Source organism: Diceros bicornis, chromosome 2 (assembly GCF_020826845.1).
Source record: "Diceros bicornis minor isolate mBicDic1 chromosome 2, mDicBic1.mat.cur, whole genome shotgun sequence".
Classification (NCBI taxonomy): Eukaryota; Metazoa; Chordata; class Mammalia; order Perissodactyla; family Rhinocerotidae; genus Diceros; species Diceros bicornis.
The window spans coordinates 2,210,363-2,227,454 of record NC_080741.1 but is presented as its reverse complement, the minus strand read 5'-3'; positions in this window follow the sequence as shown (position 1 = coordinate 2,227,454).

Genomic DNA, 17,092 nt, shown 5'->3' with positions numbered 1-17,092 from the left:
TTAGAATAGGGGCATGGCCTAAATAATCAGAATCAACATTTCCTCCCCAAAAAAACAATGTTGAAAAGAATGGCAAAAACATTGTTTAAGAATACAGAATGATTATAGATGCATTGAGAAAACAGATACCCCAAAAAAAGGGCCTGAGATTGTTCCTTGCTTGTTAAGAATATGGCTGCAGTGGAAATGGGTGAACATAGCTGAACTGATGCATTATTCAGTGAGAATTTACTGAGCACATACTATCAGCTATGGGGTAAGGACTAATGCTCAAACAGGAGGAAGCCAGGCAAAAGAGCAACAACCACTGTGCTGCTCTCTGCGTGAGCTGTGAGGACAGCGTGTGTTAACCCGCAGGAGCACGTGAAAAGTGCAGCTACGGGCACCATCACTTACAATATAATCCTGTGGGTCTGTCTGGCTGGCAGTAGAGTTGGTAAATTTGTCGAAAATTGGAACTTTACTTTGAAAGGTATGTGGATATTGCAAATAAAAATGGATCCCACGAGGCTTAAGTAACTAATAGTTGTTTTGTTGCACGTGGACCTATAATTTTGTGCAGCGTTTCCAACTTCCTTTCTGAGATTAGCTAAAACTGAACATTTAGAAGTAGGAAATCAGTTTGCTTTCATATTTGTATGTCAAAGAGGAGAGGGGAAAAATGGAGAAAAAGACTTATGAAATTTGTTCACTGTAATTTTTCTTTTTTAAATGAGGAAACGAAAAAGGAAAAGACGATTTAGGTTATGTTCTTAAAGAAAGAAGCAATTGTTGGCAGACGGTCTTTTGGGGTTCCTCATGTAAAGAAGATTCAAGGAGGGTATTTCTTTTGTAAAGGATAATCTTCTAAAAATGAGTGTGCCAAAGAATTAAGCTGACGCTTTGAGTTTGCTCAGCTTATAGTTATTTTACACAAAAGCTCTTGTTCTCACGCCTTGAGTGCTTGTTGGAAGAAGGCGGCCAGCTCAGAAAGAAATATTGGGCAGCAAGCTGTAAGAGGTAACAAAATAGCGATTATTGCAAAACCTCCTGAATTGAAGGGAGGTGTGATTATTAACCTCCTGTAGTTTGCAAAAGGATTTCTAGTGACTGTTTTGTGTGGACTTTCCTCGGAATTTAACAACAGGCTTTTAAAATGTGGAAAGTTACAGAATTGCAGAGATAGAAGAGTTAGTTCATCTGAAGGTACTTCATTTTTTTTTTTTTTAAATCTGATTACTGTAGAACCATTTATGAGATGCAGATTTATTACTTATAGTTTTATAGCTTCAGTAAAGTTCTTAATATTTTGTCTGACCATTTATAAAAGGTTTTCAAAACCTGGTTTTAGTCATGAACTCAGAATATTTTAATGTTATTTAATATTATACATATTAATATATTTTTAAATATTCTCGTTAAAAGCTGACATTATATTGAATTCTATTGCAATCAAGAAAGGAACCTCTATAGAGATCTGTACTAGCATAATTCTATAAGAACATAGATTTCTATAAAATACATTTTAGATAGTTTTGAATTCTGCACTGTGAGTAGGTAAGAGAATTACAGGTATGTTGCTAAGTCTGATTTCGACATTCATCATCTAGTAGAAAGAGGCTTGCGTTTGGAGTTCCTCCTCTGAGTGTGGTCACCTTAGCTTTACTTTGTCACACGACTTGTTACTTTTTGTCTATCATTTCATTAGTCCACCTCTGATTTGTGCAAATGGTTTTCTCTGTCACAAATGTAATCCGTGTTAATTGATATGAAGTCTAAGAACTGCTCAACTAATGGCTATATAAATGTGTTTTCCGTGAAACAGCGTGGAGAGGTATTTTTCGCCCTGTTTGCCGTCCAGACTGAAAGAGATCCCACCAGTTGGAAGAGGCTGCCCACCAGGCAGACATGACCTCTAGGCTTGAGCACAGCCTTCGCATTTCATTCTTAAAACTGATAAAGGAAATTTTGAAAAAACAAATTCAGTTATAGGGATATTCATTTTAATATACTTAGAACTGCCTAAAAATGTATGCAGACCATCTCCTCCTCACTAATCTTGTGCTGAAGTCAAAAATTGAGAAATAACCCAAATGCATTCTCTTTCTCTAGGAGGATCTTATACCTTGAAAGGCAGGACCCACAACAATCAAAAACCTAATCCAAAGAGCAAAACTGTCTTCCTGCATTTTTGTACAAACCAGCTTTAATTTCATTATTGAGGAAGCGTAAAGTTACCTACCAGGCGTGAGACATTTTCCTAATCATTTTAGGAGTGTTCAGCAGGCTGCCTTGGGACTGGGGACTCCTGCCTGGTTGCTAAGGCGGGAGAAGGGGATGGAGCTGAGAGGGGATCCTCTGCAGGCTGCGGTGGCCTTGTTCCCTGGCCCACACCCTGCTCCTGCATTCCTGCAGCACTGGAGGGTTTCCTTGTGTTCAGATCCGGTGATTCACTGTGACTCAGGGTTTGCTGAGGCTGAGGGCTGCTGCTGGCCAAAGGTGAGGGCCTGTGGGATGGAGTGATCATGCTGCTGTAATTAATTGACTAACTCCGAGGTTCTCAACCTCAGGACTGTTCGCATTTGGGGCTGGAAAATTCTTTTTGTGGGGGCTGTCCTGTGCATTGTAGGATGATTAGTAGCATCCCTGGCCTCTACCCACCAGATACCAGTAGCACCTACACACTCCAGTTCTGACAATCAAAGAGGTCTGCAGACCTTGCCAAATAATCCCTTGGGGGCAGAACAGCCCTGGCTGAGACCACTCCTCTGAACCTGACCACGTGAGAGGGAGGAGGCAGGCAGAAGCTGGAGGAGAGAGGGTTGAACCTGGTACACCAGGAGTATTGCAGTGACTGCCTCTCTGGAAATACCAGTGATCTCTACTGTGCTTGGGACAGTGTCACTGATCAGCTCGTTAAATCCACACCGCAGTGAAAAACAGGGTTCAGGGATGGGGATTTTAGTTACCTAGGAGAGGGAATATGAGTCAGAAGGAGGGAGTGCGCCAGCTGGGTGATGACCTTGGAAGGTCAGAGAGCACCTCAGGGCATGCTGAGGACTCCCTGGAGGGACCAGGAAGTACAGCAGGCACCCTGAGGGGGGCCAGGGCAGCAGTGTGGCAGCGTTGTTTGGGGCCCCTTAAACCTCCACTGGGAGAATTCTGGAAGGTTCTCAGCCTTACTCAGCTTTGCTGCACTTCACCTCCCCATCTCTTCCCAGTTAGTGCAGGCCCCTGCCCAACATCTGGACACTCACTTGGGGGTAGCAAGGATTCCTTTTATGTATCCCATCCCTCTTTATTTTCACTTTTAAATTCCTTCTTCCCTCCCTTTTTCTTGGCTGCCTTCAGAGCAATGACTGAGTGCGTCCAGGGCTGCACAACCCCCCGTGCCCACACCCCTTGGCTAGGCTGTAAGAGGGGGCGCAGAGGCAGCGGTGGTCGCCCTGCACTGCAGTGCCCCTGAACTCTGGTGGTTTCCAGCCAGCACGTGAGCTGTGGCTGCCCACCCCTGAAGTACAGCACTGAGTATCCTGTCAGCAAGTTCATTAACGTGGAATTAACTCAGTGGCCATGGATCTTCAATTTACTCTGAACCAGACATGGTTGTTTTTGTTCTAGATGTTTAAAAATCTGTGCAATAAACCCCTAAAAACTTTAAGCAACCAGACAGCCTACCTCGTGGGACCAGTAGGATTCTACCTGTCACAGGGGCCAGGTTTGGAAATCTAACATTCCTCGTAAATAGGAAATGCAACGGTTTTAAAACTGAGCAAGAACAAACTCTAAGCCCATCAGAAGGTTCTAACCAGCTACAGAGTTTCTAGAGGGAAAGTAGGCAGTAAATGACATAGTTCTCTGCAGTAGGAAGTCCTGTTTGGTGAAAGTGGATGAGTGATTTGGGGAGCTGAGACTTGCTTCTCAAATTTAAGAACAATCTTGTATTAGAATGGATGGCGTTGGTAGAAATATTTTATTCTCTAGGGGCCGGCCCCGTGGCTTAGGTGTTAGGTGTGCGCGCTCCGCTACTGGCGGCCCGGGTTCAGATCCCGGGCGCGCACCGACGCACCGCTTCTCCGGCCATGCTGAGGCCGCGTCCCACATACAGCAACTAGAAGGATGTGCAACTATGACACACAACTATCTACTGGGGCTTTGGGGAGAAAAGAGGGGAAAAAAAAAAGGAGGTGGATTGGAAATAGATGTTAGCTGAGGGCCAGTCTTCCTCAGCAAAAAGAGGAGGATTGGCATGGATGTTAGCTCAGGGCTGATCTTCCTCACAAAAAAAAGAAAGAAAGAAAGAAATATTTTATTCTCTGTAGTATCTTTGTATTAAATTGAAAATAGAAACATCAGATTTAATTGGTAATGTGATCACAATTAAGATAGAGAAAACAGATTTGGTATATCTAAATTTCCTGTTTTTCTTATACTCTGTTATCTTCCTTTATAATCATCTGTGCTACTGTGCAACATTTTTTTTCTTATCTGTAGGATTTATTGGCTTTGAGGAGTGTTATGTTTTCTTTCTAATTAATAAGTCTATAATGAGGGAAATATTCAGTTATGAATCATTGTAGCCAGTAGCCAAGAAAATATATGTGTTCATAAATTTAAACACATAAATTAATTGTACAGGATGTTTTGCAATGTCATTATGTCATTATTAGCATTTACCTTTTATAGCTTAGAAATGACTTTCAATGCAACATTTTCAGTGGAAATGAAATTCACCCTTTTCTTTGATTAAAGACTATTTGACTATTATTTGAAAAAAAGTAGTAATTATTTTTTTAAAGTACCGTCATGAACTCTCTCTAGTTTACATTTTGTAGCAAAATTACTAACAATTTTCCTTTTTAACTTTCTCCTCAGAAGAGTAGCACTTTAAGAAAAAGAAAACATGTATGTGAATTACCCAGAAGTCGTTATTTGGATTTATCACGGTGGTGGCGATTTTGGCAACGTATTTGCCCTCTGAATTACAAGTAATGGAATTGATTTGTACCAGCCTCTACGGAAGCACCAAAAATGTATGCCCTGTGGGACTGGAGTGCCGCTTGGTGTTAACACTGTTGGATAATGCATGGAGTCGATAACACTCCAGAAATAAATACACAAAAAGTTGGCCTCCTAGAAAGTATTTTTGTTTAGCTTAGTTAGCATGCAGTTTTAAAAAATTATATGGTGGGAACTGGCCCCATGGCATAGTGGTTAAGTCTGGCCCACTCCACTTCGGCAGCCTGGGGTTTGAGGGTTCCAATCCCAGGCACGGACCTACACTGCTCATCAAGCCATGCTGTGGCAGCATCCCACACACAAAGTAGAGGAAGATTGGCACAGAAGTTAGCTCAGGGACAATCTTCCTCAACAACAACAACAAAAAACAATTATCATGATGAAAATTATCAGCATGATACCACAGTGCCATACAATGAGAATCACCAATTTTCACATTAAGAAATTTTCTGACTACCTAAACTATTTTCTTTTTCTTATTTCCCAAGGCTAGCGCACTTTGATTATTGAAAACAGTCTTTCATTTGCCAGAGAATATGAACAGATTTTGTTGTCTGCAATGAATTCCAAATGGAGTTTAAAGTATTACATTTCAGAACTTAAATAGATTACAGGAACCTGAATTTTGTATTTTTAGTATCAGAACACAAACTTTGTATAGTCTGGTTTCATTAAGCAGTAGAACATTTTATCAAAAATAATCAAATAATGAAGATAGTAGAGAAAGTAAGTGAATTTTATGATTGTTGTCAGTATCAGTGCCACTAAAATTTCATTCCTTTATTCAAGTTTCTGAAACAGATATTTTCTTGGCTATTCTTTATGTGCATTTTAGAGCAAAAATGAAATCTCTGTAAATTTGTTTTTTAAAAACTTTATCTTTCAGAATATTTTTCTCTTGTTATTATTCTTTAAAATGTAGTTGACCTGAATAGAGTTAAAGCTTTTGCCCAAAATACTAAATTATGGTTCCCATAGCAACCATAATTTACTCTCTTATATAAGTCCCTGCTTCATGCCATGGTTAATATATGCATTAAAACTCTAATTAACTTTCATCTTTCCTTAGATTAAGTGTGTGGCTTCCAGCAATAGAAAGTGCGGGAAGGTGGGGAGTGACACTGTGTTTGTAGAATCCGCAGACTGAGAACAGGATTGCTAAGTCACAGAAGAAGGATTTACTGAGGATTTCAGCCATAACATTTTACTATATTTTGAATCAGAAAAAAACATTAGATTAAAATGCACATTTAAATTCATGATGTATGGTATGCATGAAGTTTCTTAACTCACATTATAGATCTTGAATTAGAGTCTCAAAAAATAAATATCAGAAAATTTGTTAACTTATTTGATTAGAATACTATATTATAAGATGAATTCAAATATAAATTTGAACTTATTTTATTGAGCATATTTTATTTTGAGGATATAGCCATCTGCAAATCATGAAGAATGCATTTATGTAGGCAATTAATTATTGAGCACAAAATAAGCACTGTACCAAGAATAAGATACCATCTTATTTATGTTGAATGTTGATATATTTCATGTGTTTATTAAACATATATATTCAATATGTCTATATGTTGACTTTCATGATCGATTTCCTCCACTGGAAGGTGAGTCTATAAGGCAAGGATTCATCCTGTTAACCCCAGTGCCTAGAAGACATCCTGGCGTGAGTCAGTGCTCGGTCTCAGTTGAATGAATGAACGAACAATTAGTCACAAGGAGAAAGGAAGCAAGTTTGCCTGCCACACTGGAAATAGGTCACAATTACCAGAAAAGTTGGGATATTTTAAAGTTCTGTATCAACTGCAGACAAATACTATAGAATGAAAATTTGTGGCCTGTTCTTTTATTCATCAATCCTAAAAATTTATAGCTCAAAATGGCAATGCTATTATAGTGTTAATGGCACTTAAATTTTCTATGAAATTGTCAGAAGCAAAGTTAAAATTCCAGAACTTTTGGGAAATTAGTATACTGTGTTATCAACTTGTGCCCTGCTCTGCGCTGGTTTTCCAAATGCAGGTATGCCTCGGTTTATGGAGAAGATGTAATTCTGAAAAAACTGTGTATAAAAATTAAATCATATTCAAGATACGATTAAGAAACTTAACTATTTAACAGACCAAGCTTTGAATCATTTGAAAGCAGATAAATTATTTTATAATACAAATAACCACTGGCTAACAATTTGAATTTGCATTATCACACACTATATTTTTCTTATAAAAGTCTCTTAAATTACTTTGTCTTTTTAATTTGAACACCTGGAATTCTCTTGTTCAGAAGTGCACTCTTATTAAACTTCCCCAGGTCATGTCTGGCTAGATTTGTTCCTAATCTATGACTTGACTTCTCACCTCCGGGTCTGCCCAGCCTATTTGCTGAAATTCAGGTCTATCTGGACTTAGAGTATTTTTGAATAACCAATACTGAGTTAGAATTACTTTCTAAGCAATAGTTCCAACTTTTCAAGAAAGCTATGAAATAATTAGTTTGAGGGAGAACCTATAAAGATGTAAACTAGTAGAGACAAATTGAATTTTCATATAATATTTTAAACATAATTTAATTTATTACCCTTAAGATTTTCAAGAAGTTTCTTTGTAAGAAGAGATATGCCATTTAGAAAAACAATAATAGAAAGGATAAAATATATTGTGCTTATCAAAGACTGTTAGTAGTAAATGTTCCTATTTAGAAAAATGTTACATATAAATATTATACATATTGTAAGCATATAAGTGTATCTACTTTATCCTCATTTCAGACTTCTTGTTAAAATTTTAAGAAAATCTTATGACTTATCTAATGTAATTCCTTGCTCTCAGCAAACACTAGAAGCCTTCTGTTAGCTCACATCCACGTGCCCAGTGGGGTTTGCTCTGTGGCAGTGGTTCTCAAAGTGGGGTCCCCCATCAGCATCAGCATCGCCTTGTTAAAAATGCAGATTCTCATGCCCATCTCACACCTACTCTATCAGAAACTCCCAGGGTAGGGCTCAGCAATCTCTGTTTTAATACACCCTTCAGAGGCCTTTATCCATGGTGAGGTTTGAGAAACTGCTCTACAAGATTCAGGAAGGAAAACTATTTTACAGTTTTATAGAAAAGAGAAGATATATATACACAAATGACAGTAATAACAGGGTGACATTTTCCATAATCCAGTCACATAGATAAAGTGTAATTGGAATCTGGGGAGAAGAGATTACTTTACTATGGAGATGGCATCTGCAATCATTCATTTGTTCATTGTGGCACTCTGGATGCTGTGGCTAAGGAAGACACATTCTTGACCTAACTCCTCAAGTCCTCGACTTATGCTCATAAACAGGTGGTTCTGTTTGCTAATTACCTCATAGCTAAAACAAACTTTAGAGATCACGCAGTCTGATGGCCTCCAAACTTGAGAGTACCTCAGAGTCATCTGGCTAGCTTCTTAAAGCACGTATTTCTGGGCGCACCCCAGAATTTCTGACTCAGTAGGTCTGGGGTGGGGCCTGGGAAGTAGCATTTCTAACACATTCCCAGGTGATGTTGGGGCTGCTGGTCCGGTTCTCACCTGGAGAATCGCTGATCTAGTCAATAACTTCAAGTTAAGGATGGTAACACCAAAGCCTGGAAACATGACTTGCCCGACAAAGCTAGCTAATGGCTGAAATGGAAAGAAAACCAGGTTGTCAATTCCCAGTTCAGTATAACCTCCACTGCAGACTGCCTTTGGGACACCCTCAGAAGAGATCTCGCAGTGATTCTAAGAACAACTAAGGGAGTGAAGAATTGACAACGTGGTGCTATTTCATCTGGCTCTTGTTTATATTGCATTTTAACTTCTTGCTCCAAAATCAGCCACATTCTTGACATCTACAATCCCAATTTTGAACCACTAAGCCTACACATTCTACTTTATCTATGGAGATCTGACTTGTATATAAAAGAAAATTTGAATCACACCATTTTAAAAAAGGCAATTCTAAAACTTACTAATATTTTCTTCCTGACGACAGGGGTTTTGCAGGACAAAGCTCTACTATTACAAACACACTTTTCTCTGCAGTACCTCTCTGTAGATGACTGACTGTGGAGCTAACAAAAAATTTACCTTGTGCGTTGAGCATAAGGAATTAAAGAATGTGCTGAGAGGCAGTCAATGGAGATAATGTGCTGTGAGTTCTCTGACTGCTGATAATGATTGCTTCTATTTCAGAAGCGTGTGTGCTTTATCCATAAATCCACGATTAAGTTCTCTAATTCTGTAAATTAGAGAAAATATATTAATCTCCTTTTGAATGGTGATAAAGATAGATTTCCCCTAAATTTAATTAATCTACTTTGCATTCTTGAATGATTACACAAAAAACTCAGACCCCTCAGCTCAAATCATGTAATTGCATTTTAAGTGATAATATGGAAAAATTGGGCATGGATGAAAATAATATATTCTGAATTGTATTATGACTTCCTCTGCAAATGTCAAAATCTATTTTTAATTGCCTTCATTTTAAATTAAGTCTTGTAAGGAAACTGTTTTGATTATCTGCAGGTTAGCACTGAGGAAGGACTAGAAGTGAGGAAGATGAGCAGCAGCCCGATGGTACCCGAGCCTCAGTGGACGAATTCTCATGGCCATTAGAGGGGTGACTTGCTTAATCCCATTGTGATTAATGGCCTATCAAGGGATGAGAGTGTGTTTTAGACACTTATTTCCTTTCTCTATTTGATAATTTCCTACCACTGAATCATGTTATCCCATGGGAGAGAGGAGATACCTCTGTCTCCCCTGTAGTTCATCTCTCCTCTCTCCTGTTTTGTCAAATAGGGTATAAAAAAGGTTCAGACTCCGACGCAGTTAAATCCTAGGCACTTTCCTTTGTCACAGCCATCATCCAGTCTCCTAAATTACAGAACAGCTGTTCAGAGTCTCTGGGGTAGGACATGATGCGCCTTATTTCTTACTTCCTGTGGAGCTCTGTTTGAACTATTTCTAATTCTCTAGAACTCCAAGTAATCACCCACTCTTTAAAAGAAGACAAAAACTCAATATTACTTTCTTGAGTAATTTGGATGACCATTTATTGCTTTCATCTTGAGGAGAACAACTGGTTTATTTTGCCCCTAAATATAGCATTCTTAGAATTACATGAAAAAGTTTATTGAGTGTACCTATATTGTGTTGGTAGAAATAGCATAAAGTTGTTTCTTCCTCCATGAAATCAAGCCAAATAATCGTGTGATCTCTTTCTTAAAATAGGGTTTTAATGCCTTCAATAATCCCACTCGGTAGAAAGCTGTTTTCTAATGCAATTGACTCAGTTTGCTAAAATTGGCTTCTTGGGCTCTAAAAAGAAAAAGGAAAGTGACGGTTGAGTGGGAGAGAAGAGACAGTTTAAACGAAGGATGTAACAGATCTCTAATTGATTTTTTTCCTCCTATTTTTCCTGGGGGGTGGGGGTTTAGGGGACATATCAGTTTTCAAGTATCTTTCAGCCTCGATTTCCTAGTGTTTATGTTTGTCGAGTAACTTCGTCACTGATTCAACCTAATTTCATTATTGATAAGACCTACAAATCAGGTGTTTCTAATATCGGTGTACCAGTTTGTTTTACCGTTGTTGCAGCTCAAACTGTAACATGCATGCAGATCACCCTCATCACCCTCAGATCTTACTGAAGTGCAGGTGCTGATGGAGTAGGTCTGAGATTCTGACAAGCTCCGTGATGCTGCTGACCACAGACCTCACTGTGAGCATCTCGGTGTGTACACCCCACACATAGTGAATCTTATAACGAGGTACCTTCTTCTCTTCCCTATCTTTTTTGATTTACATGCAGACAACATCTCAAGATAAAATAATGTCTCTGGGGGAGTTCAAGGGTTTCATTATAGAAAAAGAGATTATGAAAAAAAGCGTAAAAAAGAATTGTTATGCAAGCTAAAGAATTTAGACTTAGAAAGGGATATGATTTTTTTTTTTCGATAATGGAAACAAGATACTAAAATTGAAAACTTGGCATCTCTTTTAAATTAAGAAGTTTGAAAATGTGTCTAATTCCTAATGGTTCATTTTGACTATCCTGAATTCTTTGGTTCTCATTTAGAAAGGAATGTCAGCACTTAGAAATTTAGTGTCACTCAAAATCAGGTTTCATTTTATGAATATTAGTGAGTGATTTTCAGACTAAATTTAATTTTAGAATGTTATGTTTTAAGAGGCTGGGTATCAACTAAATATGCCACAGTTCAATGCCAGTTGAACTGTTCAATACACTTTTTTTTCTCTTAATAGAATATGCATTTGAGAAAATTTTAGGAGCTTAGGAGATTTGGAGTGCCAGTGAAAAAATGGCATATTCTGCATCCAATTTATAGTTAAATTGTAGGCCAAAGCCTTAGAGATAAGATTAAGCCATTTAGGTGATACTATTCATATCCATGTGGTGATTTAAGTGAAGATAATAAACACTAATGGAATGTTACAATTCTTTCAAAGCTGCTGATAGGATTTTGATCATTACTAACAACACAATTTAAGCGAGTAGAGCTATGTTGGTTTTCATTAATAATTTATATAAACTCTAAAATTTAGAGTCTAAATTTTAAATGTTTTTGTAATTAAGGAAGTTATATTTAAAAATAACTATTTTCCATAATAGCTTAATCTTGCATGGCCTGAGCAATACAGTGCTCATTATATTCCCACAGAAGAATGTTTGCTTTTTGATAGAATACTAAAAAAATAAAATTTATTAGTATATAACATAGGCTTTGCATTCAGTTTGAAGGTACATTTTAAAAGATTTTGATTGTTCTGATATTTAGAGTCTAGTTACTTGAATGTTTGTGATTGAATTAGATTTCTCCTGGGGCCAGCCCGGTGGCGAAAGTGGTTGAGTGCGCGAGCTCCACTACGGCGGCCCGGGGTTCGCCAGTTCGGATCCCAGGCACGCACCGACGCACTGCTTGGCAGACCATGCTGTGGCGGCGGCCCATGTAGAGTGGAGGAAGATGGGCACAGATGTTGGCCCAGGGCCAGTCTTCCTCAGCAAAAAAAGAGGAGGATTGGCAGATGTTAGCACAGGCCTGATCTCCACACACACACACACACACAAAAGAATTAGATCTCCCCTAACAGTATAGGTGTATATGTATATATTTGTGTATATATATATATTTTTTATATTTGTATATATATATATTTTAAGTGAGTTATGTAAATCTGTGTTCATTCCTCCTGACATACATAACTCTCAGTTTTATTGGTGGAAAAGTTATTTTGCACGTCATTTACATTCTGGGTGGCCCCCTGATGGGCTTTTCCTAACATCTGGATAGTCTTCTGCTGACTTCCAGCTGGTTCACAGACACCTTTATTTATCAGCTGCAATGATCAATTGCAGTGGTTTATTTAGGGCCTATTAGGTCCCAGGCACTTTACATATATAATCTCATATAGGCCTCAGAATAATCCTACTGGTAGACGACATGCCTTCTTTTGAAACCCAGAGAAGTTAAGTCATTTACAAGGCTGTCCAGATAAAAAGACACTGAGCTGGTTTTCTAATGTCTGCTCTCTGTCTTCAAAGACCAGGTTCTTACTCTCAGTGCTTCACATACTGCTGCTCCCGAAATGCCAACTAATTTTAAATATTTGTCTACAAACAACACAACCGTGATTCATGTTATTACTATTGCAGAAAAATAATAGGTTATATTACATTCTAATACCATGTTGGGATTACTATACTTTTGATTTTCCCCATTCTATTGTTTTATTCTATTAATTAAGTGTATTTAATTTTTTTTTTCATTACCTGGCCATCATAATAATTGTTCTAAAAATTCTAATTCAGTCTGGGTGGCTCATCAGAGGGAGCCATGAGCACCCTCTCTGAGTCTCCACCCTGGATATAGTTACAAGTATTCCTGCATGATTTTATGGTGTAGTTTTCTGTTATAAGAGTAATAAATGTTTAGTGTAAAAATAATTCAAACATTAGTTTATAAGTAAATAGATTCGTTTAAAATCTAATATCTCAAATGAAACTATTACGTCACAACTAACCTTTCCATCGAGGTTGGTTTGCGCAGTTCCCTCGATACTTTCTAAGGATAAAAGGCTTTGTCTTTTTGTGTGCGTGTGTGTGAGGAAGATCAGCCCTGAGCTAACATCCATGCCAATCCTCCTTCTTTTCTCCTCAAAGCCCCAGTAGATAGTTGTATGTCATAATTGCACATCCTTCTAGTTGCTGTATGTGGACGAGGCCTCAGCATGGCCGGAGAAGCGGTGCGCTGGTGCACTCCGGGGATCTGAACCTGGGGCGCCAGCAGCAGAGCTCGCGCTCAACCGCTAAGCCATGGGGCCGGCCCCTCACATAGATTTTTGAAGCGAACAAATTACTTGTCCAGGAAAGCATTTCTCTTGAGTTTTTTCTAGGAAACTTTTCTACACTCTCATAGAAATCTTATTTAAATAATCGTGGTTCCAAGGGTGGCTCGATATTTCCCTGGAGGTGACATCTGCTTTGCAAACACAGAACGGTCACCTGTCCCCAGGTGCTGTGAGGCAGAAGGGCAGCGAGGCCTGGTCAACCGTGTTCAGCGACTGCGTTTGTTTCCTCCCCGTCAGGCGCAGCCGTCTGATTGGCTGTTCTTCTTTATTCCCTCCTTGGTTTGTTAGACTGGCGGGTGGTGTCACCGTCCCCACTGAAGGAGGATCATGTCCATCAGGTGTCCACTTAGGCAAGACACTCACGTTCTGCCTCTTTGTTTGAAGTGGCTTCACTGCTTGGGGACTTCTTTTGCATTTATCAGCAGGGCTTTTTATGCTTTAGAACTTTCTGCCCCATATGATTAATGGAACCACGGTTAGTTTGCAATAACTATTTCAGTGCGATAGAAGCGTCCGATTGTAAATGCTGCAAGCACAGACTTTTTCTAAAAATGAAATTTTGGGTGCCTGACCATTATTAACAAAAGTACTTCCTTAGCCAGAGTCAAAAGATAAAAGTCTTATTTTTTATTAAATACCTGGGGTAGATGTTCGTAAATATGACTGAGACTTTTTTATTTTATAGAAGGAAGCTTTTTGTTTATTCTTCTGTTGAATCAAACTGTAAGGTGCAGTGTTTTAATTAGAGGGTACTATCCATCAGTTATGCTTTAGATTTAAAAGAGTAACAGGAAGTAGCTTATAAAATATTAATTTTAAGAACTCAATCTATTCGAGCATTTCAGATTTTTAAGTAATTGGTGTCAGTCATAATTTTGAAAGATTTCTGTGCAAATGGTAGACATAACCTGAAATCAGACTGAGATGAGTGTTGTAGTCTCGAATACTGGGAAGGACAACTGAACATATTTTCTTGCTCTTTGCATGGGAGAATTGTTTTTAATAGCTTTAAAATGTGTCTGAAAAATATAGGTATATTTAACAGAAATACTGGGGTTTAGTTTTTGAAATTGAACATACATAGGAAAATCTTATTTAAAAAAATCTGAAATATGATTCACCACTGAAGGGTTGTAATGCATCAATGTATCGAACATGGTTATTTACCAGTGGTAGTTACATTATAAATGTCTGAGGAATGGTTACTCTGTTTTCTTTGCAAAGTAGAGTATATCTAAGGTTAGCCATTCACACATTCTGACGGAGTCTCTTGAGAGGGAAGAGAGGACTGGAGAGAGCGTGAGCGTTCCAGGCGTTGGGCTTGGGAGCATGTCTGCAGTGTGAGCACCATCACTCAGGAGGGTTTCTGTAGAACAAAAACGGAGAGCTTCTCTGATAGGACGTATGGCCACAGTGGAAGTTGCTTTTTAACTTGAAACGTGCTGTTGTGCAGAAAACAGTGGGACATGGGATAAGTTTTATATGGAGAAAATAAATGCTTACCTTTTCCTTTGATTTATTTTAGTTACCAAATATAAGGTTGAACCATCGCCCTTTGGCTTCAGATGAATAAAGAATGAACCTTGAATAAAAGAAAAGCCTCAAATTTTTATGTACTTCTTAGGTGAAAAGCAGCAACATTCCAGAAGAATGAAGACGATTTTTAAGTATGCTTTAAGTGTGCTGCTGAAAGATAACAGGAAATATAATCCTTAGCTCTGAATTCCTTCCTTTCGAATATATTTTTGAATTTGAAAATTTGGGGAGAATTGTATTACAGAAATAGAAAAAAACATTGCTTGGAGCAAAAGACAAAGAAATGGGGCTTTTTATTATGCGCTTATGGGGTACGTGTCCATGCACCCACAAGTGCAGCCTCTGAATTAGATTTCTGGAAAGTGGAATGTGTGGGAGGGATTATAATAGGATAGTGACATCACTTGTTGCTCTCTTTTGTGAGAGATGAAATGTAATTCCAGGCTAATTCAAGGAGTTGAGAGCCTTATCTTGAGCTGTTTTGCTGCTGGCGTCTTTATTAGCTTCTCCTTCTCCTATTCTTTCTCAAATACCCAGATTCAGTGGGAGCCAAAGGGCACAGCCGTCCCCGTGAGTCCACAGGGAGCACCCCGGAAGACAGAGCTCAGATCTAGAAAACACAAACCACCCTAGCCACTGATAGCAGGGCTTCAGAAAAGCAGCACACGTTATTTAATTACAGAAGATGATTTATTCATAAGCATTAGGAATATGAAATAAATTCAATCTATGAAGATTGGCTTCTTACTCTGTGCTGCTCTTTGCAGTACGATATAAGGTTAAGTGGCTTATCCTCAGTGACTTGACCTTTTTCTTTATTTTCATTATCTTAACGATTTGATTTCATTAAAGAAACATTAAACAAGGCATTTTATGGTGAATAACTCAGGCCTGGCACTTCAGAATTCATCTCTTTGGCTATTAGTTGCAAATAAGATAAACTATACATCACAAACTCCTACAGCATTTTAAATTTTCATTCAAAAATTCTTAAAGCTTTGCTTCATATCAAAGTCACTTGTGCTCACAAATTAGGGAGTTTTATCAATAAATTTTATTTTTGTAGTGGCAGAAGGTAAAGGATTTAGGAAAATCTGATTTGTTATCTATATCTTGTATTCATCACTAAAAGCGAGAAAATGCCTAACAGACAATCTTTGACCTTTAATGCTGTGGGATGGTGACAGGCTACCAGGAGATCGGGTGGCACAACAGTCTGTTTTTGTTTTAAAATGATTTCCTCCTCAATAATTTATTTGAGCATGGCTCCTAACCAAATTTATTTAACCCCAGACAAACCCTATCCTGAAGTTTATAATACCTGCTTTGAATCATTTTTTTCTCCAAATATTTGCCATTTTTTGTTATTTTGCATGTCAAAACAATAAACTTGGTTGGAATCTAGGACTAAAAACTATAACCCTTAACATTTTATTGATTATCTGTGTTGTGTTATTTCCCAGGTTTGCATTGATATAGACAGAGATTCAGGGACCAATCCATCTGCAAATTGGCAGATGATAAGAGCAAGATGAAAAAGTTGATTTAGGGTTTATAAAGTAATGGTGTTAATTCTTTTAAAAACTAAAATATTTATTTAACTTAAATTTTTAAATTGAGTTAGTGTCCTTAGTACCGTCAAGTTTATGTATTGCATTTTCAAGTTTTATTAATTTTTAAGTCACTGCTTTTTAAATTAGCTTTTAAAAAGTCATTTAACTCCATAATTTTTTAGTTGTTTTTTGGAACTTGGTCAAATCTCCACTGACAGTTTGCAAATGAACTCTCTTTTTAAACAATGTCATTTTCTATGTGGAATAGAGAAATAATTATAGAGGATTCACATCTCTGTACTGTTTTTCATCACTACAGTTAAGCTGTGACTTGGGATTCTTTGTATTTAATTTGAAGAAGATCTCATTTCACATGAGTTGAAGTATCAATAATTGTGTTTTTCCAAAATTTTTAATTCATTGGACTATGACTTATAATTATGATAGAGTTCATATATTTAGGTATCAATAAATTATGCCAGCTCTACAGAAATGTAGTTAGAAATAAGTGATGTGACATTTTCTGGGTTTAATTGTGGCCCCCCAAATTCGTATGTTGAAGTCCTAACTCCCAGGACCTCAGAATGTGACTGTATTTGCAG